Source organism: Gavialis gangeticus, unplaced genomic scaffold (genome assembly GCF_001723915.1).
Source record: "Gavialis gangeticus isolate Ggan-Ray unplaced genomic scaffold, GavGan_comp1, whole genome shotgun sequence".
In the NCBI taxonomy this organism is placed as follows: domain Eukaryota; kingdom Metazoa; phylum Chordata; order Crocodylia; family Gavialidae; genus Gavialis; species Gavialis gangeticus.
In genome coordinates this window covers 75,452,925-75,475,905 of record NW_017729032.1, presented here as the reverse complement: position 1 = coordinate 75,475,905, position 22,981 = coordinate 75,452,925, and the positions used below count along the sequence as shown (strand labels likewise).

Genomic DNA, 22,981 nt, shown 5'->3' with positions numbered 1-22,981 from the left:
GGGGGGGGGGGGGGGAGCTGTGTGCCAGGCACAGGGACTGTGGGCCATGTGGGTGGGTAGGTCGGGATCCACTCCTCCTGAGGAGTCCCTCTCATCCCCACACAGTCCCCCCACATGCCCAAACCATGCTACAACCCCTCCACCCACATACAACCCCACAAACCCCACACCACTGTAAACCCCTGCACAAGCCCCACATGGCCACCACAAACCTCACCCCCACAAACCCTACACTCACTGGGACCTGGCCAGAGGAGCCTGCCCAGGGCCAGCACCAGGGACCCAGCTGGAGGACAAATGAGGTGGCTGAACTCCTGGCCATTTGGGGCTAGGAGGACACACTTCAACAGTTCAAAATAGGCCACCGCAAGAGGCACATCTTCTGGGTGATAGTTGCCCAGATAGTAGAGTGGGGACACCAGAAGACATGATAGCAGTAGTGCCCAAAGGCCAGATGTGCAGCCACATCCCACTGGCAGCTGGTCCAGAGGTGCAGACAGCTCATCTGCAGTGCCTGTACCACAGCCCAAGCAGCCTTGGGCCCCCATTTGGGTCTGGCAAGTGAACAGCCAAGGGGGAGGATGCTGTCACAGGTGGCAGCAGATCATGGCCAGGCAGCAACCCACACTGCCAGATTGCTACAGTGGGTAGAGGATGCAAGGGCCACTCTAGGTTAGGGCTGCTTCTGCAGTCCAGCTTGAACAAGTGACTAGTGTTCCTAGATCCCAACTGACTGGGCCTCAGAAGCTCTTAAGTGCAAGTAGCCCTGAGCTGCTCACTAGGGCAGTTTTTTATACTACTGGGGCCAACACAGGTGCTGGCCTCAACCTCTAGCTCCCCCTGGCTGAAGAACCAGGAGGAGCTGGGCAAGGTCAGTTTGCCTGAAGTGGCACAACTTGTCCCACACCAAAGTGTGTGTTCAGGCACGTGTGCTGAGGTACAAATCTCCAGCACAAATATGTATGACTGATATTTGAGCTGCTGCAAGTGCACATGCCTGCATGTGTGTACACACCCTATGATTTTCTTTCTCTGAAGTTGACACACTAAAAAGAATGGGGGGAGGGGAGGTGGAAAGGGAAGGGGGACTGAAACAATAAAGAGATGAAAGAAATATTTGATCAAAATTAAATTTTATTTCATTCTGTTGTATAAAGAAAAGCACTCAATCACCTGAAAAGCTTTTTACAAGTCAAATTACATTTACAACAGAGTTGGTGTCATTCAGGGTTTTCAGAGGCTGCCTAAGGATACATAATATATAGTAGGTAAGACAGTTTGTGAAGACTCCAGTGGTGCAATCCAGGTCAACATGAAATGATGATTTTTCTTTCCTTCTGCTATTCTCTGTCATTATCTGAAGGGTTCATTTTTCTCTGTTTTACATTTTTTCCATTGAAGCCTCAAAATCTAGCAACCTTTTTTTCTGCTGAGGAAGTGGAGTTTCCTTCCAAGTCTCTCAACACTGATTGTAAAGTATCTAACTTGCTAAGAGGATTAAACATGGAATTTAGGGCTCAGTTCTGTAAAGTCAAGGACCCCTCTGTGAAGTCCTTGTGGCCTAATCTCCTATTGACATAACTGAGTGAAAGAAACAACTCCATATCCTAATCTGCATTACGATTACTTCTGTGCAAACCAGGACTTCCATGCAGAGGGTCTGGACTTGGAATCTGTCCCTTGAAGACAGTTGCAGTGAACACCTGTGCAGTTGTAAGATGCTCAGATTTTTCAAAACTGATAGTGTAGCATTTAAATTATGTGCTCTCACCTTCTGGCATAACCTCTGAGAACACATTTCACACCCTGGGATAAAGAAGTACCAAGCAGCTGCAAAACTGGCTCTACTGTACACCTGAGAATTCTTCTGGCAGACTTGGAATCCCAAATGAGAGCCCTGAGGCTGCTGTAAATTTCACCTAGGCATGAGATAGGAATTTAGGAGCCAAAAAGCTTGCTTGAAGTTTATAATGGCCAGTCCAGAGAATGTGGTTCATTACTAGCAAGATCCAAAAAATGTATTTGCTAAACTTCCCCTGTTATCAAATCTTTTCTGGTTAGTTCAAAGCTAATCAGGATAGATAAAAAAGTATTTCAATAAAATCCTCATGACAGCTTTCAAATGTACTAGGGCTGTGCAAAATTTTGTCCGCTGTTTTGTCTCAACACTGTTTCCACTCATTTTAAGCTCAAAACAGCAAAATCGAAATGAAACAAAGGGCTCCAAAACAGCTTTGAAACCCGGACCCAGAGGGTGGTGGTTGACGGAAGTCAATCGTCATGGTGCCCCGTGACCAGTGGGGTCCCTCAAGGCTCTGTCCTTGGACCTATTTTATTCAATCTCTTCATCAATGATGTGGACATTGGAGTAAGAAGCGGACTGGCCAAGTTCGCCAATGATACCAAACTTTGGGGTAAAACATCCACACCTGAGGACAGGGGGTAATCCAGGCTGACCTTGACAGGCTCAGGAAATGGGCAGACAAGAACCTGGTGATGTTTAATACTGAAAAATGCAAGGTTCTCCACCGTGGGAGGAAAAGCCTGCAGCATGTCTATAGGCTTGGCAGTGCTACACTGACTAGCACTAATGACGAGAGGGACTTGGGTGTCAGGATTGACCACAAGACGAACATGAGCCTGCAATGTAATGCTGCAGCCAGAAAAGTGAGCAAAATGCTGGCTTGCATCCATAGATGCTTCTTAAGCAAATCCCAGGACTTCATTCTCCTGTTGTACTCGGCCTTGGTGAGGCTGCAGCTGGAGTACGCATCCACTTTTTGGGCTCCACAATTCAAAAAGGATGTGGAGAATCTTGAGAGAGTCCAGAGGAGAGCCACGCACATGGTCAGAGGTCAAGAAAGCAGATTTTATGATTAGAGGCTGAGAGCCATGGGACTCTTCAGCCTGGAAAAGCATAGGCTCAGGGGCGATCTGATGGGCACCTACAAGTTCATAAGGGGTGTTCACCAGGACCTGGTGGAAAGTTTGTTCACCAGAGCACCCCAAGGGATTGTGAGGTTGAATGGTTATAAACTTCTGCAAGATCGTTTCAGGCTGGTCTTAAGGAAGAACTTCTTTACTGTCCCAGCCCCCAAGGTCTGGAATGGCCTGCTGCCGGAGGTGGTTCAAGCACCTACTTTTAACGCCTTTAGGAGAAACCTTGGTGTTTTTCTTGCTGGGATCCTATGACCCCTGCTGACTTCCTGCCCCTGGGGCAGGGGGCTGGACTCGATGATCTTCTGAGGTCCCTTCTAGCCCTAATGTCTATGAAATCTATGAAACAAAATGAGGGCTGTCAAAATGTTTCTAAAATTTCAAAACATTTTGAGTTTTGAAACTCAAGCTGGACTTCCCTGCAGGGAAACAGAAAGTAAGGAGAGGAAGGGGGAAGAGTTGGGAAGAAGAGGAAGGACTGCCGCCATATTGGCCGTGTGCAACTGGCCAGTGACTGTGATCCTTCCCTGAAGTCTCTTCTAATCCCAGTGCTATGGAGGAGGGAGGGAACTTCAGAGCCAAATGGAGAGCTTCCAGGGGATCAATGTTCTTGGATGTGCAATCACTGGTGAGGCAGCTGAAGGAGGGCATCAGGAAATGGTTTGATCCCTTGTGGTCCAGTACGGTTCACATGGTGGTCACTATGTGTGACCCGAGGGTGAAGGGCAACGTATGTAGCAGCCAAAGCCTGAATCAGTGGACAGAGGTGCTGGTGAAGAGAGTCAGGAAGGCAGAATGGTGGAGATGGGGAACATGGAAGAGGGGGATCCACTATGCCATGGTAGCACACTATTCATGAGCCAGTCTCCTCCTCCACCACAGGTGCTGTCAGTGTGGGCCAAGGGCATGGCTTCTATGGTGGGGTCCAGAGACCCCAGACACCACCATCAGGCAGGTAGCACTACAACCTTGGTGGCTGCCTATCACACCGAGGATATGGAGATACTGCTGTGCGACCCCTTGGCCTACTGGGCAAACCACAGCTGGATGTGGCCGGTTCTGGCCACGGTTGCCTGGGAACATCTATCCTGTCTACCAACCAGTGTTCCAAGTGAAAGGGTGTTCAGCATTGCTGGGGATGTAGTGACACCCCACTGCACCTGCTTGGATCCTGGTTTGTTGGAGCAGTTGGTGTTCCTCAAAGTGAACCTCCTGTTGCTGGGCTTCCCCAAGCTCCAGGTGCAAATGGAGTGAATGCCACCCTCCTCAATCTATCCACACCTATTTTCTTTTTTCATTTTTTAAAAGCCACTTAATACTCTGCTTTCAGAGCTGGAGGGGGCATTCACTGCATCACCAGCCACCAGCAGAAGGACATGTCCCTGCTGAGCTTCCATGCCAGGATGAATTTGGAGGTATGGTATGGGGCTATGGGGAAGGAGGAGGCCCCAGATCCTGGGCAAGACCACTAAAACTGCACTCTGCCAGGGTTGGGAAGGAGTGGTGGGACTGCTGGTGGCACAGCAGCCCCAGGAAATGCCAAGACTGAGGATCCCCTTGGTGAAAGGCAAGTAGGAGGTGCCATAACCTCCAGCTACCAGACTCATGAACACCTGGCTGGGGAAAGCTCAGACCCATCATGTCTTTGATAGGCCTGAGGCTTGATGGTTGCAGTGGAGTTGTGAGGCTCTAAGTGAGCTCAGCTTAGCTGCCTGAGATGCCAGCCTTTGGGTTGAAAACCCCTTTGTCAGGCTGAGGAAGCACCTGCAGTTGGTCTGCTGTACCTGGATGGAAGGAATACTAAAGAAGACAAAGGCTGGCATGCAATGCAGGCAAGAAAGCCAGTCAGTGAAAATGGAAATGGAGGTGTCAGAGAGTGAGGAACAGGCTTGGGTGGGGGGTGGAGAAGTGGGACGTAGTAGCACAGGTAAAAGTGCAGATGCACCTGGGGAGTCAGATGTCCATCATGTTTTAGTGTGTCAGAATTTAACTGTCTATACTGAGTCCATGAGTTTCTGTACCTACTACCTAGGAAGTTCATAGGCCTTGCTGTTTGTAAATTCATTTCCAGGATCAAGCCTGATAGACTGGAGACAGAGGTTTTTTTTCTGAGAAATGTGCCCCCAAAGGTAGTTGGGTATTGTTGTCTTTGATTGATTCTGGTGTGCAGTTTGTGGAGGAACTAGGATTGTTACCAGGTTTTGGGTTTTGAGCTGTACGAAGTTGGCTTCTGGTGATGAAGTTAGGTTATCAAGGTTTGGTGCTTGTTTGCATTTCAAAATGGAAATCAAAATGGAACTGTGCTGTTTTGCACAGCCCTAATATATACAGTCCCTATGTTACTCTGACATAGCTCTAAGCAATTAGTCAAGTATAATTCTCAAATATAGATTCATAGCAGGTAGATTATGCCTGACTAATCTGGTTTCTTTTTTATGACTGGGTCCCAAAACACTCAGATGCATGAGTAGAGGTGGATGTTGTTTACTTGGATTTTAGGAAGGCCTTTGATACGGTATCTCATCCCATTCTTATAAATAAATTAAGAGGCTGTGACTTAGATGATTGCACAGTCTGGTGGGTAGCACATTGGCTTGGGGGTCACACACAAAGAGTGGTGGTGGATGAGTTAGTATCGACCTGGAAGGATGTGGGCAGTGGGGTCCTGCAGGGTTCGGTCCTTGGACCTGTACTCTTCAATGTCTTCGCCAGTGACTTGGATGTGGGTATAAAGTGTACTCTCTCCATGTTTGTGGATAATACCAAATTGTGGGTGAAGTGAACACACCAGAGGTTAGGAAACAATTGCAGGTGGACCTGGACAGGTTGGAAAAGTGGGCGGAACACAATAGGATGTGGTTCAACAAGGACAAATGCAGAGTGCTGCACCTTGGGTGCAAAAAATATCCAACACACCTATTGGCTGTGAAATGATCCTCTCAGGAGTACAGAAGTGGCAAAGGATCTTGGAGTCATAGTGGACTCCAAGATGAACATGAGTTGTCAGTGTGACAAAATCATCAGCAAAGCTAACTGCACTTTATCATGCATTAGTAGATGCATGACAAATAGAACCAAGGAGGTGATATTTCACATCTGTGTGACTATTGGTCAGACAACAGTTGGAGTACTGCATCCAGTTTTGGGCACTGTACTTTAAGAAGGATGTGAATAACCTTGAGAGCATCCAGAGGAGGGACACTCGTATGGTTAAGAGTTTGCAGGCTAAGCCCTATAAGGAGAGACTGAGGGACCGGGACCTCTTCAGCCCCTACAAGAGAAGGCTGAGAGGTGATCTTGTGGCTGCCTACAAATTCATTAGGGGAACACAAGGAACTGGAAATGCTCTGTTCACCAGAGTGCCTCTTTGGGTAACAAGGACCAATGGTCACAAACTGACAGACAGCAAATTTTGGCTAGACATCAGGAAGAACTTCTTCATGGTAAGGTTGGCCAGAATTTGGAATGGGCTTCCAAGGGAGGTGGTGCTCTCCCCTACATTGCAGGTCTTTAACAGGAGGCTGGATAGGCATCTGGCTGGGGTTATCTGACCCCAGCACTCTTTCCTGCCCAGGACAGGGGGTCAGACTTGATGATCTTTTGAGGTCCCTTCCAACCCTAGTATCTATGAATCTATTACATAATTGCTTATTGGAAACTGCATTATATATTTTCCCCCACATGAATATTGGTGACTCTGAGATTCCTCTTTGAGCATAGGCACCTGACTCAGGCTGCTTCTTAGGTATCTGTGTCCACTTACAATCCAGAATGCATAGACGCTCCTCTGAAGGTAGAACATTACTGCCCAGTGACAGTGCTGTACATCTTATGCCCAATATTTTAGTGATTAGACTGTTTACCTCTGAAGTGGGAAACCTACGGCTCCTATACACATGCAGGGATCCTGCTCTGATCCACTATAATTCCAGCCCATTGGAGCAGACTTGACTAATTGAGGCTACTGGAGTGTGAAAATTAACATGCTTCAGCAGCTTCCAGCGTCATGTGTAACAGCAACCCATACTGAAAAATGATAGCAGGGTGCTTTAAACTACAGTTCATTCAACAAGCTTTAGTTCAAAGTGTCCCACTGCCATTTGTCAGTGAGGGAATTCTCCAGGCACTTTTAATTAGCACAACTTTCAGAGCTGCACTAATTAAAGCAACCCCCATGCCTCCTGGAGCACATGTACAAACACCCCTAGTTCCAATGCTCTTCTCAGACTGAGAGGATTTAAATTTATATTCTCCATTGTCCATTAGAGTCACTTGCACACCAACTATAAGATAGGTTTAGGAGAGCTATTTCTCATTCTGTTGAAGTTGGGTCTCTGGGCAGCAAGGAGTGTAATAGTCATGAGGCCAGAAGGAGAGCAAGAGGGAACAGGTTAGTGACTACTGCATGTAGTCCCTGGGAGAATAGTCCTGAGCCCAGTGCCTATTCCCAAGATTATTTCAGTTTTTTAACCAAGGAGAGTTCAGTGAAAAATACAGTAAGTCCTGGGAGCAGAGACCAGCTTCTCTCTCAGTATTGTAAGAGCAAAACTAAACTGATAAACTTGGTGTTCCTCTTTTTATTACTGTTTATGGAGACAAATGTGAAGCACAGGTTTAACAGATTCTGACAGTCTCAGGTTTGAAGCAGATCTGCTATCTTTCAAATTGAACTGAATAGAAAAGGTGGATGGATGCTCCTAGCTAGCATTTTTTCCTCTTGAATATCTTATTGATTACAACTGTTAGGTTTTTTTTGCGAGGAGGGTAGGAAGTCGCATTTGTCCACCAAAGGAGCCAACATGTTGATATAGATGAGAGAAAGAGAGAGAGAAGCCTTGAAGCAAGGTTTAACAGTACACAGAAGCAAAGAATTAGAGCCATCTGCCATTTTGACAGAATGGATCGACAGCTTTACTGTAGTTTTTTTTTTTCTTTCTTTTTGAACTGCAAGGTTAACTGCTGACCTGCCTAACAGGCATTTATGGTGGAGGCAGCATTTCAATTTGCCATGCATTTTGCTCTTTAATTAAAAAAAGCAAACAAACAAACAAAAATCCCTTTTCATTTAAAAAACCTTGCTTTCTGTTTGCACTGCAGATCTCCATCAGTTTTGGCCCAGCGCTGTAGTTCTTTTTCAGACAAAACTCCCATTGAATTCAAAGGGAGTTTTGCCTGAGTGAGAACAGCAGGATCAGGCTCTGTATTTGCATTCTGCCTTTACAAGATAAGAAATATTCATAAAGAGCTTTAATGGAAATTATTAATGGGAAATATTTTTTTTTGCAAGAAAGAAGAGTTATTATATTGCTAGTTAAAGGGAATTCCACAGGCATCCTGTCTCCATGTAGCATACTGAACAGCAGTCAGCAATTTGTTTATGTTCCAATGGCTGGTTCAATTCCACTAAGAAACAACAGCCACCACAAGAACAACAAAAGGATATGTTTTCAGGTGGCTTATTTGCACAGCAGAGGAAAAGAATATATATGTGATGACATTTGATACCTGCAGGTCATCTAGCTCTCTGTACCCAAACAATTCCTTTAGGACTCTTCTTGGTGTAACACTTTCAAGCCAGAACCACAACGTTCTTCGTGCTCAGTACCAGTCACAACAATCTGTAACATGCCCTCCCCCTCCACACACTTTATTATCTGTCTCCTTAAAAAAAGATAGATATAACGTTTCCCTGCAAAGCATGAGCAGGTCTTTCATAATAGGCAGATGGATGGATAATTTTTTGTCAAATGCATTAGAACTCCTAAGTATCTTAACTCTGTATTCCTTTTGGAATTGCGATAAGAATTCTGAATTTTCATGCACATTAAGACCCCTTTATCTATTGTTCTGGCAGCCAAAAGGTATCAGGACTATAATTTTGTCCCACTTTCTGCCCCCACTCCACCCTTTAATGCTATCTGAGAAATGGAAGAAATGAAAGGGCTTTAATATAAAGAAATACATACTGTAATCTCTAAAGCTGAGGTTTCTTTAACTTCTAAGCTTGTTGTCTAGAAACTACACAATAGTTACAATTTTTTAACTAAAGACTGCTTTAGAAGGTATTTTGTACTACTTAATGATACTGATGAAAGAATGGTTGCAAATGGGAGTTACCGCAACAATGTAACTGATCTAAGCATGACCAAAAGAGGAAAGACAAAATGTTTACTATCCTGCACAGAAAAATAGGTTGTAACTCAAGTGAAAAATGTTAAAGTATATCTGCTTAACTAGCCTCATATAACAATAAGGGCTATAATAATCAAGTGAAAAAAAGTCAACATGGACTAACTAAAGAAGCACTCTATAATACCAGGAAAGCTATGGTATGATGGAATCTCAACTCATTAAGTTCTCCAGGCTATGACAAGGTAGAGAGATTTATGTACTGCTTCCAAGGGTGACTGCCAAAAAATGAAGAAGATGCAGACTTCGAAGTTCTAAAAACTTGTTATAGTACTAGCAGCTATAGCCCTTTTCAAAATGCATGTCAGGAATTACCAACTGCTACTCAGGACTATCAGCTTGCTGGAAAAATTATACAATATTTGTTGAGCTTCACCCCTTGTTCTAGAATTCATTTAACTCAGAAAGCAGAGTAGTGCCTCTGTTTTTGAAATGCATGACCACATCCTCTAGGAGATTTCAGAGTAGGCTGTTACCAGCAAGGATGCTCCAACCATAAGCTAGAGGCTCAAATCTGCACACCCTGCTCTAGACAGTGGATATTACCTACTTAAATATCTCCTTGTACACTGATCTCCAGCTTCTGCAAAGACCAGGAAATACAGTTGAAGTGTAAAACTTACTTTGACAAATTCTACCTCAGATATCTAATGAGGAGAAAAAAACCCAGACAGTTTTATAGACCCCGAGTGTTGCTGCTTCTCTTTTCAATAGTTATGCACAATTCTAGGATGTATTAGGAAGGAAAAAGCAGTAAAGAGAATCAAACTGCCACTAGAGGCACTTTGGTAAGAGCACTAAATATGGATGAGTTCCCAGGTCTCTGAGGTTTTATATGTTGCAATAGCTATACTGTAATTTCTCCTTCCTTAGCCTCCACCCTCATGTTCTGGCTGACAGATTTCAGGCAGTAAGCAGCCATGTCCACTAGCGATGAATATACTATGGTCTTGTAAATCCAGTACCAGGTAAAATTGTTTCCATGCTCCGGGTCAGATTATTTCCAGTGCTTGTAGTTCAATGGGTATAAAAACATGGTAGAATGGTGCTAATAGATTCCAAAGGTCCATTTACAATAGCCTCAGATGCCTGTTTACAGTTATTAAAATTAGTTCAAAACTAGTTCTCTGTGCATGTATACTAGGGCTGTGCAAAACAGCACCATTTTATTTCAACTTCTATTTCACCATTTCAAAGGGATTGTTTCATTGTCTAATTTTGTTTCAAAGCACTGTTCTATTTTATTTCATGAAAATTGTTTCACTGTTTCAATGCATTTCAACATTTTGCCCAAAGGCTATAATTGGGAATCATGAAAATGCCTAAAACATTGTCATTTTTGCCTGATTCTGATGAAAATTGCAGGGATGGTAGCCCCTCCTGAGGGCATGAAGCCTGCCAAATTGCAAGGAGGTGCAGAGATTTCTGGAAAACTGTACCTCAAACAGTGGGAAAAAAATCCTGTATCAACTGTTGTCAGCAGAAGCCTCCTGTCATCCCACGTGCAGATCTGGAGGCTTGCACCCCTCGGAGCGCTATAGGGATGCTGGACTCCTCCCAGGGGTGTGGGCCCCAGAGCTGTGCATGGGATGACAGTAAGCTGCTGCTGCAGGCTAGGACCAGTGTTGGGCACAGCCCGTGCCTAGCGCCAGAAAGATTGCTGGTGCCAGTGGCCCCAGCCAGCAGTGGCAGCATGCTGTCATCCTGCATGCAGATCTGGGGACCCATGCCTCCTGGGAGGGCTGTGAGTCTGTGCCAGACTCCTCCTATGGGGTGCAGGCACCAGGATCCTCACACGGGATTACAGGAGGGCTGAGACCAGTGCTGAAGCCAAGCAAGCCTGGCTTCAAAATTTGAAACATTTTAAAACTTTCCAAACATTTTAAGTGCCCTTGTTTTGTTTTGAAGCAGTTTTGATTCCTTTTATTTCATTTTGATTTCACTGTTTCGAGCTTAAAATTCAACGAAATACCTTTGAAATGAAACACCCGGCTAAATTTCACACAGCCCTAATGTGTACCTCATACCCAAGATCATGAAACATTGTTAATGGGAATAAAAAAGAATTATTATGACATATATGAAGAAGGATCTGGATAGAGTATAAAAACACAGAACAAATATACAAGAAGGTATAAAGCAAAGCTAATTAGGAATGTTTCAACAAAATATTTTTGTAATGATAAAATACTGATTTTTCAAAACCAAAACTTTAATGGAAACTTGTCTGTATAAATTTAATTAGTGAAATTCATAGTTTCATAGATGTTAGGGGGTGGCAGGGACCTTACAGATCATCAGGTCCAGTCCCCCTGCACTTGGGCAGGAAAGATTGTTCATTTGGTCCAGGTTTTAATTTTTTGGTGGAAAGAAAGGCCCACCGTATACCACAGTACCAGGAATTATTTCACTGAGCTTATACATGAAACTCAGGTTTAAGTTTTTCTTTTGTCTAATAGCAAAGGATTTGAACCTTGGTCTCATACATCTAAAGAAATTCCCCCTAATATTGGAGATTCTGGATGGATTACTCTTCCTGGTTCTGACTAAAAATGTCATCCGTTACTTAAGAAAACCTTCTTGATAAGGTGTTATCAACCTTACAAGAAGGGTAATCTGCCTAGTACAGAACAAGGACTTGAAGCTAGGTTAGGCTCATCAAAGGAGAATCCTTGGCCTAATTGCTAAATGACAAAATGGGATTCTTGTCTTCCAGTTATCCTTGCTTTTGTTGCATTTACATCATGTTAATAGCATCTCTTTGAGTTTGGTTCATCTATATCTATGCAATGACATATGATCCTATTTCTTCTCCAAGTGCTGTTTGAATTTCATCAAGATTTTCCAGTCTACTTCTGCTCTAGGTTTCAAAATTATAGGAATCTAGAAGAAGCTCCAGACATTTGGCATGACTACAGACTTTCTTTTATTTTATGGCAAGAATGAAAGAACAAAAGACTTTTTGACTTTTTATACAGGTTTGTTAAGGGGAAAAGGGGGTAACAACCCAACAAAGTAATGAAACACTGCTCATGTATGGGCCCAGGTACAACTCACAGATCCTAAGGCTTTGACCTGCAAGCCCTGCCCTCACAGTCTAAAAACAAAAATATCCAGTGCAATATCAGCCTGCTGAGATCCTTGCCGGTACCGCAGGAAGGCAGCTAGCAGTATCACAGTGCGAGGACAAAATGACCACCCTCAACACTGTAGAGCACCCCCTGAATTGCCCAATGTGTATGGAAGGCAGGCACCACCTGCTGGAGGACAGTGTGCTCAAACTCCAGTGATAAGTGTGCCCGCACCAGAAACTGGAAGAGCCGCAGGACATCATCTGAGCCAGCCCCAGCAAGCTGGTTCCTGCAGCTCTTGATGATGGCCATCTTAGCCTGGCCGAGTAAGAAGCTGGCCAGGCAGATGACACCCCCATTGGCAGCTCGGTACAAGAAGGAAAACAAATAGGTGGCCTCTGAGAGGACCAAACCTAGTGCCTCAAGCAAGGTGCTGAGGGCAGCAAACAGCTGCAACTGCCGGGGGCATCTGAGGAAGGCATAGTTAAGATCCTCCTCCACTCCCTCTGGACAAAAGGGACAGGCCACTGATGCAGCCAGGTCCATGTGGTGGATGAGAGTGATGGTGGCCAGTATCCCATGTAGTAATTGCCACTGGAGGTCACCAGTCTTTTTGGAGATGGGGGGCTTATAAAGTATGTACCATGTAGGGCGAGCTGGTGCAAGCACCAGTACTGCTATGTGCCTGTGCCACACCGTGTTGAGCCAAGTGGCAAAGACACAGGCGTGGCAGACTCAAATCAGCAACAAATAAAGGGCCTTCCAGGGGAGTGCGTTGAAACAGATTCCAGTACCACTGTCAGGAGACATGGAAAGAGCCAGTAAGGTGACAGGCCCACCATGCAGGTTACGATCCACAACCAAGAAAACAGACAGTGGTGGAAAGGGCTCACCCAAGACATCCCCAGCAGGGAGGGCTCTCCATGCTCAGAGGTGCTTCTCCAGGGTGGCTGCCACATTCTCCAGGGTGGCTGCCACATCCTCCGAGAGAATGACCTGCACATCCCTTAGGAAGTGGGCAGGACAGTGGACTGAGCACATGCCCAAGCAGGTGAGCAGATCCTCAGCTGACAACCAGTCTGACTGGGTCATGCCGAGGAGGCGTCCCAGCCAGATGGTATGTGACCAGATGAGGGAGTTGACAAGGCTGCTAGAGGCAAGGCTTGGCAGACTGTGCTGCATGGCTGGGTTATGGACCAGGTGCTCCTGCAGTAACTGCAGAAACTTCAGATGCTTGGCCTGGGGCAGGAGGCAGACAGCAGCTCACCAGGACTGCACCATGCTTCGGTAGAAGGGCAAGAGGATACCCTAGTCCAGGAGGGTGGAGTCCAGAAGGTACAGCTCCTGGTCAAAACCAAGGCCACCCATCCAGTGCAAAAACAAATTAGCTGGCCGCTGCCAGGGTAGGGGATCCTCGCAGTAGATGAGCCTTTGGAGGACCTGTAGGCAGAAGGCTGCCATCCTGCCCACCAGGTCAACTAAGCCCTGGCCCCCCTTGGCCACTGGCAAATAAAGAATGGCTCAGGGGAGCCAGGGATGGCAGTCCCAAAAGAAGTCCACAAGAAGTTGCTGGAGCTTCTCAACAAGGTCCAGCAGAGGGTCCAACATAGTGCAATGGTGCCAAAGTGTCACAGCTGCCAGGGTGTTGACAATAAGGATCCATCTGCAGTAGGAGAGGCTGGACAGATGCCAGTGCCATTGCTGCAGGTGTGCCTCCACCTCATCACCAATGTCCTCCTAGTTCCATGCTGAGAAGACCAATGGCCCAAAAAACACCCCCAGGGCCTTGAGGCCCTTCCAATGCCAGGGCAAGTCGGGGAGGAGGGGGTGACTCAGGGACCGAGAAGGAGGGTGTCGCTCTTGGTCCAGTTCATGCAAGCTGAAGAGGTGCACTCATAGGCTTGTTGACAGGTGACCAAGGACTGGAAGTCACCCTGGGTGCTGATGAGGACAGTCACATCATCTGCATATGCTGTCAGCCTGACTGACAGGCAGCCCACTGAGATGGAGGTAGAGGGAAGATTCAGTCTGGTCAGGCACTGCCACAGTGCATGGAGTAGGGGCTCAATGGACAAGGTCTACAACATTCCTGACAGAGGGCAGCCCTGGCGGATGCCCTGGCAGGCTGGGAACAGGGTGAAGAGCATGTCATTTACCTGCAGGACATTTGAAATGTCCTGATACAGAACCTGTAGGGCAGAGGTGAAGACGGGTCCAAAGCTGAAGGCTTCAAGGGTCCAAAACAGGTAGTCATGGCTGACCTGATCAAAGACCTTCTCCTGGTCCAAGGAGATGAGTCCAATGTTGAGGCCGAAGAGGTCTGCAGCCATCAGCCAGTCTCGAAGCAGGAACAGATTGTCCTGGATGGTCCTGCCCAGCAGGCAGTAGCTTTTCTTAGGGCTGATGATGGAAGTCATAATGGTGTGCAGCTGGTTAGCCAAATCCTTGGCCAGGATCTTTTCTAATCAATGCACAAGAGGGACACTGGTCACCAGTTCCTGATGCAGCCAAGGTCTCCTTTATTAGGCATCAGGGTGAGGACTGCTCGGCAACAGCTGGTTGGCATTGTCAGGTCCACCAGACTCTCATGAAAGACACGCAGGAGGCAGGGGCCGAGGAGAGGCCAGAAGGTTTTATAAAACTTGGCAGACTTTGCCAGGGGATTTGCCTGAGGTGAAGTCCCTGATGGCAGCTCTGAGTTCCTCCAAAGAGAGTTCTCACTCAAGATGGTCAGCCTTTGATGAGTGAAGCCTAGGGAGGCGATCATGTAAGAGCCTAGCAGACTCTAGGCAAGTTGGTTCACCTGCAAACAGTTCCTGGTAGAAAGTGATGGCATGGCATCAGATCTCAACATGATCTGTGAGTGTTTGACTGTCTGGGGTCTTAAGATGGTCAATGGCCTTCTGTGAGGCTCATCATTTATCAAAGCTGAAGAAGAAGTGAGTTGGGCCATTAGTCTCTACCAGTTCTTGGCAGCAAGTGCGGACCGTTGTTCCCCAGGTTGCATTCTCTGCCAGCTCCAACAGATGGAAGAGCTTAAGTTTCTTGCGAAGCTTAAGACTCTCAAGCAGCCCCTCATCACCACCAGCATCACACAGGGCCACCTCCAGTTGCATCACATCCTCAAACTCCCGAACACAGCAGCAAAGATCACTTGTTGCCAACTGCAAGTACTGCTGACAGAAAACCCAAATCTGTACCTTTTCCACATCCCACCTCTGCTTCAAGGAGGGGAAGGTGGCTCTTGCGAGCTCCCATGTCTGCCAGAAGTGAGAAAAGTAGTCACAGAAGTGAGCATCCTGCAAGAGACTAGTGTTGAGTTACCAGTAGGGCACCCAAGAATGTATCCTGCCAAGAAGGCTCAGCACACAGGAAACCAGGCTATGATCTGACAGTCCTGCTGAGGTAATGTGGCTGCTGCACAGGAGTGGTAGGTGGTGCCTGGCAATGTACAGGCAGTCAAGGCATGCCATGGACAGCCTACCGGGGGTCACCTTCAGCCAGGTACACCGATTCACATCAACATGGAGATGGTACCAGACATCAACAAGGTCCACTGCCTCCAAAGCGGTCCACAACTTCCAGGCTGAGGACAGATGGGGCTCTGGCCCATTCCAGTCAAGATGTTCATCAAGCATGCAACTGAAGTGTCTTCCCAGGAGGAGAAAGCCATCACCATCAGCAGCACTCTGTAAAAAGTCAGCCAGGGTCTCAAAGAAGGTGGTCCATTCTCATCCAGCAGTGGGTGCATAGATGTTAATAAGGAGGAGGCAATGTTGTGCAAACTGGATATGAATGGTGAGCAGGTAGCCAGGGCTGACCTCTTGGGCTACCTCTGAGTCAGGCGTCAGCTGTGGTGACAGAAGTATTGTGGCCCCTGAGCTGAGGGAGGTGCCATGACTGAAGAAACTGTGGCCCTTCCAGGCAGCATGCCAGTCAGCTTGATTGGCTGCATTGGTGTGTATTTCCTGCAGAAAGGTGATGTCCAGCCTTTTCTGGTGCAGGAAATCAAGGATTGCCATCTACTTCACAGAGTCTTTGCAGTCATTGGCATTAAGAGAGTCAAAGGTTCTGGCAGCCATGTGTGAAGGCGTAGAAGTGGGGACAGGCAAGGCCAAAACAACAGAGGGAGAGCCAACAGAGAGAAGAAAACATGCAGGACAGGGAAAGACTGGGCCTACAACTCCCCAGCTGGTGCTTCTCATAACAAGCGCCCAACATCACCTGCAAGTTTACTAAGGCAAAAGCTATAATGCTGCATCCCTGGATTGGAGTGCAGCACCACTGTTGCAGCCTTAATGGATACCACAAATGTCTAAGGGTCTGGGAATCATTTGTGTATATGCTGTGCAACCCTCTGGTGGTGCTTGGTCTGGTCAAGAAACTCTATGAGTTTTTCAACAGAGTAGCCAGCTCAGGGAGGCTCCTCAGAAGCAGGAACAGGTTTTGCCTCCAGGGTGGGGATGCTCCCCATTGAGGGGAGCACCTTATCTGACTTGGGGGAGGGGTGCTACTACCTGAGGGAGGACTTCTGTCAACTCATCCTCAGAGGCAGAATCAAAGTCTGACTCCAAGGAGGAGGAGCTGTATAATTCAGGCACTGAGAGCCACTGAGTCCCAGGAGGAGCACTTGTCCTGTCACCAGGATCCTCAGCAGCAGGTCCTGTGGGAGCAATATCACCCAAGGGGTCTTGGGAGGTGAAATAAGTCCCTGATCTCTTGGGCAGGGTGCTCTCATGGGCCAGGCACTCTTGCTTCTGGATCTGCTTGCGGCTCCCAGAGGGTCCAACCTCCATATCAGTCTCATTAGGCTCAAGGATCTGAGAGATAGGGGGAGGGCCATCTGGCTCCCCCACCACCTCCCTTACCCTCCTGCCCCCCTCCCCCCTCTCATCCCCGGCCACTACAGGGTCTGGGGGGGATTCTGATGAGGCAGGTGGGGGTGGTGATCAATAACCTCACCTCCCTTTGAAGTGATGGGGAGGTCTTGAGGGGATAAGGAGGCCTTTTTAGAAGACCTCTTTTTCTGGGACTTGCCCTTCCCAGCAGGAGGAACCAAATCCTCCCCTGAGGGGGGAGAGGGAGGGGGGGCAGGTCCACTTGCACAGAGCCAGCTGACTCCAATGAAACGGGGCAATTGGGAGGAACGCCCTTCCCCACCACCCAATGGAGCTGCCACACCAGAGGTGGATGAGCCACCATCAGGCGCAGCTGCAGGTGGCTCCGCTGCAGCTGGCTTCTTCTTCAGGCACTGGGTAACCGGTGGGACCTGTTACCACAGTGTGGACATGAGGCATCACCAATGGTGAGGTAGACCTTGTACCACTGCACATCAATCATAAAGAACATGGACTGAGGCAAACCGCGACCCTCCCTCTTAAGCAGTGTGAACAGCTCCCTTTTAAAGGACAGGATGTGCCAGAGCTCAGGCACCTTGCTGCCAAGCAGCAATCTATGGACTGGCCCTGTAAACATGCCAGAAGGGCACAGGCAGTTAGTGAGTTCATTGTCCAAGAGAAATGGAGGCACATTTGAGGTTACCACAAGAACAGCTGGAGTGTCTAGAGGCATTGTGAGGCAAAAAATACCCCTGACCAACACCCCTGCTATCACAACCTCATTCACTAAAGCAGGGGAGCTCAAAAAGATGATGGGGACTGAACTCACCAAAGCAGCATACAGAACATGCTTACAGCCTACAAGTGCCCCCACAGCAGCAGCACACTCCTCCACTCCAATGGAGGAAGGGAAATGAAGCCAGAGACCAAAGCTCCGGTCCAGAGGGGCTCAAGCCCAAGCAGTGAACTGCTGGGCGTTGCTTCCAGCATTCCAGCAAAAAAAGGGTTAACCCTGCAAGGAACCAGAGGGGTGGGGGATGGGCAGCAAAGAAACTGGAAACAAACAAACTAACTAACCCCAGGGGAGAGGGAAGGGTAAGCAATAGGGAAGGAAAGGGAAAGGAAGGGAATGGAAGGGAGGGAAAAATGAGGAAGGGGGAAGGGGTGACTGCAGCAAAAAGGGCTGGGAATAGGAGGGAAAAGGCAGGGAAAAGTAATGAAAAGTGGGGGACTACACTGGGAAAGGGGTCAGACTCTCTAGGGGAGGGAAAACAAAAAAAGAGAAGGAGAAAGGCTCACAAAACAGGGAGAAGCTCTCAGAGCTCTGAGCAGAGACTTCTGTTGGTGGCCATCTTGAAAGAAAGAAAGAAAGATGGAGTGCCTTAAAATAGCATTGTACTTTCTGGCAGCGCAGCTGTACTGGTACTTAGTGCACCCATGGGTGGCAGATACTAGAAAGCCCCTCAAGGAATATTAGCTGTGAAGTAAGTATGGATCAAGCAGCAGCACCACCACCAGAATGTGTTGGGGACAGCAGATGCAATGCTTTCCCTCCTAAAAGCCACATATATCCTTTGATGGTGCTGTAACATGGTGAGCACAGATCATCAGTAAGTCTGACGAACCTTCCAGTCATGGCTCTACAAGTCCTCAATGGCAGAGCAGGCAGAGGAAGATGTGAGAATCCTAACAGCTGTGAAGGCAGTTTAAGACTGCAGCAGAACAAGATCTTCAGTTTTCTTTGCCTCCTTGCTATTTCATCCAGGCTTCGTTCCATCAAGAACCACATGATGTGCAGCAGCTTCTACATGATAAAAGAAATCACACACAGGTATCTCCAATGGAAATGGATTTTGCAGCACATTCTTTAAGTCCTTTGGCAACCAGCTAGTGATGATGGGAGCCAGACTGTGAGTCAGCTATAAGAAGGTCGACTAACACTTGGAGCCAGAAGTGCAAGTCAGTAACTATTACTGTGACTGAGAAGCCCTGTTTATAATATGTTCTGCTCACCCACTTGGGGAGGGGCTAGGAAAAGTGCCCTAAACATAGTCTGCCTACCATTTTCCTGACTAGATAGCTATGTTCAGTGGGATCACTTTTACTTCAGTCAAAATCAATGAAAACACAAATCAGTTTTGGGACCTAGAATATCAGGACCCTCATGGACCATCCTGTTAGTGAAAGACCAGAGCACTGCAATTGTGTGTCAAGAACTCAGGTGACACAACATTGACATCACTGCACTGAGCAAGACCTGGCCAGCAGGGGATGGCAGGTCAAAGAACAAGGAGGTGGTTATACCTTCTTCTGGAGGGTTAAATAGGAAGGAGAATGCTGACTTCACAGAGTTGGTTTGCCATCAAGAACAAATTCATAAACCAACTCAGTGAGTTCCCTATTGGAATTAACGAACACCTCATGACACACTGTCTTAAACTGTCAAGGAGCCAATATGCCACTGTCATCACTGCCTATGTCATGACTCTTGACACCACCAAAGAATCCAAGTAGAATTCTATTTTAACCTTGGTCAAGTCCTTTCTGGCATTCTGGAGGGAGACAGACTTATTCTTCTTGGCAATCTCAATGCCAGAACCAGAAGGGATTCTAACCTCTGGAATGGAGTCATCAGCAAAAAAAGGAGTAGGAAAAGTCAACTACAACAGGATTCTCCTCTTGACCAAATGTGTGGAACATGGACTTAACATCACCAACACCCTGTTTCACCAGAAAAACATGCACATGACATCATGGCAACACCTGCGATCTAAGCATTGTCACCTGATGGACTTTGTCATTGTTTGTGCTCAGGGACACAAAGACATCTGCAACACTTGAGCTATTGTAGGAGCTGACAATTGCTGGACCAATCATTGACTCATCCACTCAGTTATGTCACTCAAACTGTCTCCTAAATGATGGCTGCAGCAGAAGCAATGCTAATGGAAAATCAAACTCGAAGAACTCAAGGACCAATCAGTTGAGACCATTTTCATCAGTGCCTCAATGAAAAACTGGTGCGTGCCAATCAACAACAATAGGAAAATGTCAGCAGCACATAAAGTCCACTGTCATTTGTGCCTCTGAAGAGAAACTTGGATGCTCTACTAGGAAACATCAAGACTGGATTGATGAGAATGAAAGGGAGATCCAAGAACTGATCAACTGCAAATGCAAGGCCTTTTATGTCTGGCAGAACAATATCAACTTCACATAACACAAACTGAATCTCAAACAAGCCAAGGTAGAGGTCCAAAGAAGGACCCATAGTTGAAGACCAGATGATGGGAAGACAAGGTGAAGGAGGTTTAACATCTTGCTGACATTCACAATAGGCACTTTTTATTTTTCAGTGCCTCCAAAGCTAGCTAGAATCTGAGCACTGAGGTACCAACCCCCTTGAGAACTAAGGATATAAGAGACCTAATCAAGGAAAGGAGAGCCACCAATGCCTGTCGGAAGGAGCATTTTGAAGACCTTCTCAATTGAGACTTTGTTGTTCATGAGAGTGTTCTCAACTCCATCTGCAACACCTAGTCAGAGATGTTGGAATCCCTCTAACTCTTGATGAGGTGAGGAAAGCCATCAAGTAGAAGCAGAATAACAAGGTACCTGAAGTTGATGGAATCCCCAGTCTTCAAGCAGGGGGGATAAGCATTCACATGCCCTCATATTAAAGATCTGAAATGATGAGAAAATCCCAGATGACCTCAGGGATGCCATGATTCTGCTAATGTTCAAGAAAGATACAAGTACAACTGTGGAAATTATAGAGGAATTATCTTGCTCTTACAAAGATCATTGTAAGAACCCTCCCAAGCCACCTTCTTACATTTGGTGAAGAGCTCCTCCCTGAATCTCAGTGTGGAGATAGGGAATCAAGAGGCACAGCTTACATCATCTTCACTGTTTACCAGCTGCAGGAAATATGTGGGAAACAACATAAACTTCTCTGCGTGTTCTTCTGTGACCTCACAAAAGCTTTCGGCTCTCAATTGAGAAGTGCTGTGGAAAATCCTTCAGAAGTATGTCTGTCCACCAAAAATCATTGACATCCTTTACCTGCTTTATGATGGGATGCAAGCAGTGGTCCTCAATAATAGATCTATCACAGATCTCTTTGAGGTTAAGTTGAGAGTTAAGCAAGGCTGCATCATTACTCCAACACTTTTCTCAATATTTCTTACTGCAATGATACATCTGACCACTGCTTTGGTTTAACTACCAAATAGATGGTAAACTATTTCATCTCAGCTGACTCTGAGCCAAAACCAAGACCACTCTGACTTTCATGATCTCCAGTATGCTGATGATGCTTTAGTATGTGCTCATTCAAAAGCAGACTTTAAGGCAGTCATTGATACTTTTATTTAATGAAGGCATATGGGAAAATGGGATTGACACTTAACATTCAGAAGACTAAGTTCCTCCATTAACAAGCTCATAAGGAACCGTCCCCAGAACACTGAGCATTTCCTGTATTTCAGAATCCATCTATTGCAGAAGGCTGACGTTAGTAAAGAAATCCAACATCATCTTAAATGGGCAAATGCAGCCTTCAGACACCTGAAGGTGTTTGGAGATTACGACATCAGATCCAAAACCAAACTCATGGTTTATAAAGCAGTTGTGATCTCCATCTTAATGTAAGGAGCTGACATGTGGACAACATACAGGAGACACCTCAAGTTGCTGGAGAAGTACCATCAATGCTGCCTGTAGAAGATCCTTTGAATTCAGAGGGTAAACAGATGTGCCAATGTTAGCATCCTCTCACAAGGAAAAACCATAACCACCAAGGTGATGATTATAGAACATAAACTTTTCTGGGCCACGCATGTCATCTGGATGCCTCACTCCAGGCTCCTGAAGCAAGTTTTATTTTTTCAGCTCTGTCAAGGTGTATGCTCAAAAGAAGGACAGACAAAGTGCTTCAAAGATGTTCTCAAGGCCAACTTGAAAAAATGCAACATCGTTATCAAGCCATGAGATACTACTGCCCAGGACCACTACAACTGGAGGAAGTGTCTGCTGCAAGGATCTCAGTACTTTGAAACTGTATGATGACAACAGGAGATGAAGAAACAGGGACAGCAGAAAGAGCATGTTGTGGACTGAACCAAGAATCTAGAGCCACCCACACCACATGGAAACATTTTCCCAAGCTGCAACAGAGTCTATTGATCCTGGATCAGCCTCATCAGCCATCTTTAGATAAGATAATCAGGGAAGACAATCATCCTCAAAACTGAGTGACTGCTGATGAATGATACTTCTTGAGTTTTTAACATTCTTATTTTAAATGATGAAACTGAAAAAGCTGATAAATAAATTAAATGTAGCAATTTACTGTATAGCCTTTTAAAATTTGTTTGATGTCTAGGAGATCTGTAGTTCACAGGTGCTCTACAATTTTCCTTAACAGCCTTATCACTGGCTTGAAAATATTGTCCTTTCTCAAAGCAGACAGGTTGCTCAGCACTACTGCTGGTATATCACTTGTGTTTCCTGTTAAAGGTATCCAAATATGCTGATATTGTACATTTATAATGCAGTCCTGCCAACACTTGGAACTGAGGGATTTCACTTAGAGCCTCAGGCTGAACTTAATCATGAGCCAAATGAAAAGGCCAGGTTTCAGAGTTGAGAAAATGTATATTTAATGTAGCATACCCAACCCAATCAAGAAGTAATTCAAACCATTTGGGCATTCTCTCTTTCTCTCTGAATGTATGTACACACACACACAGACAAAAGGTTTTCTTATTTTCGTTCTGTTGTTGTGGGATTGAGTTGAGAAATATGAACATTTTAATCCATATAACTTCAAGACACACAATTTCATTCTTTAATTACCTTCATGACATCTAACAAGAAATTTGATGATGTGCTGAATTTAGAAGTGATTCCAGTCTACTCACTGAGTGTAGAGAAGGAGACTGA

General features: G+C 46.2%; 1 long non-coding RNA gene across 1 annotated transcript; it reads left to right on the top strand.

Annotated features, from left to right (window-relative positions):
- Window positions 1–567: 567 nt before the first annotated feature.
- LOC109302390 lies at window positions 568–18,608 on the top strand. Its single transcript, XR_002098736.1, has 3 exons — window positions 568–712; window positions 2,961–2,964; window positions 18,597–18,608. It is a non-coding gene; the product is annotated as an uncharacterized LOC109302390 (long non-coding RNA).
- The last annotated feature ends 4,373 nt before the right edge of the window (window positions 18,609–22,981 follow it).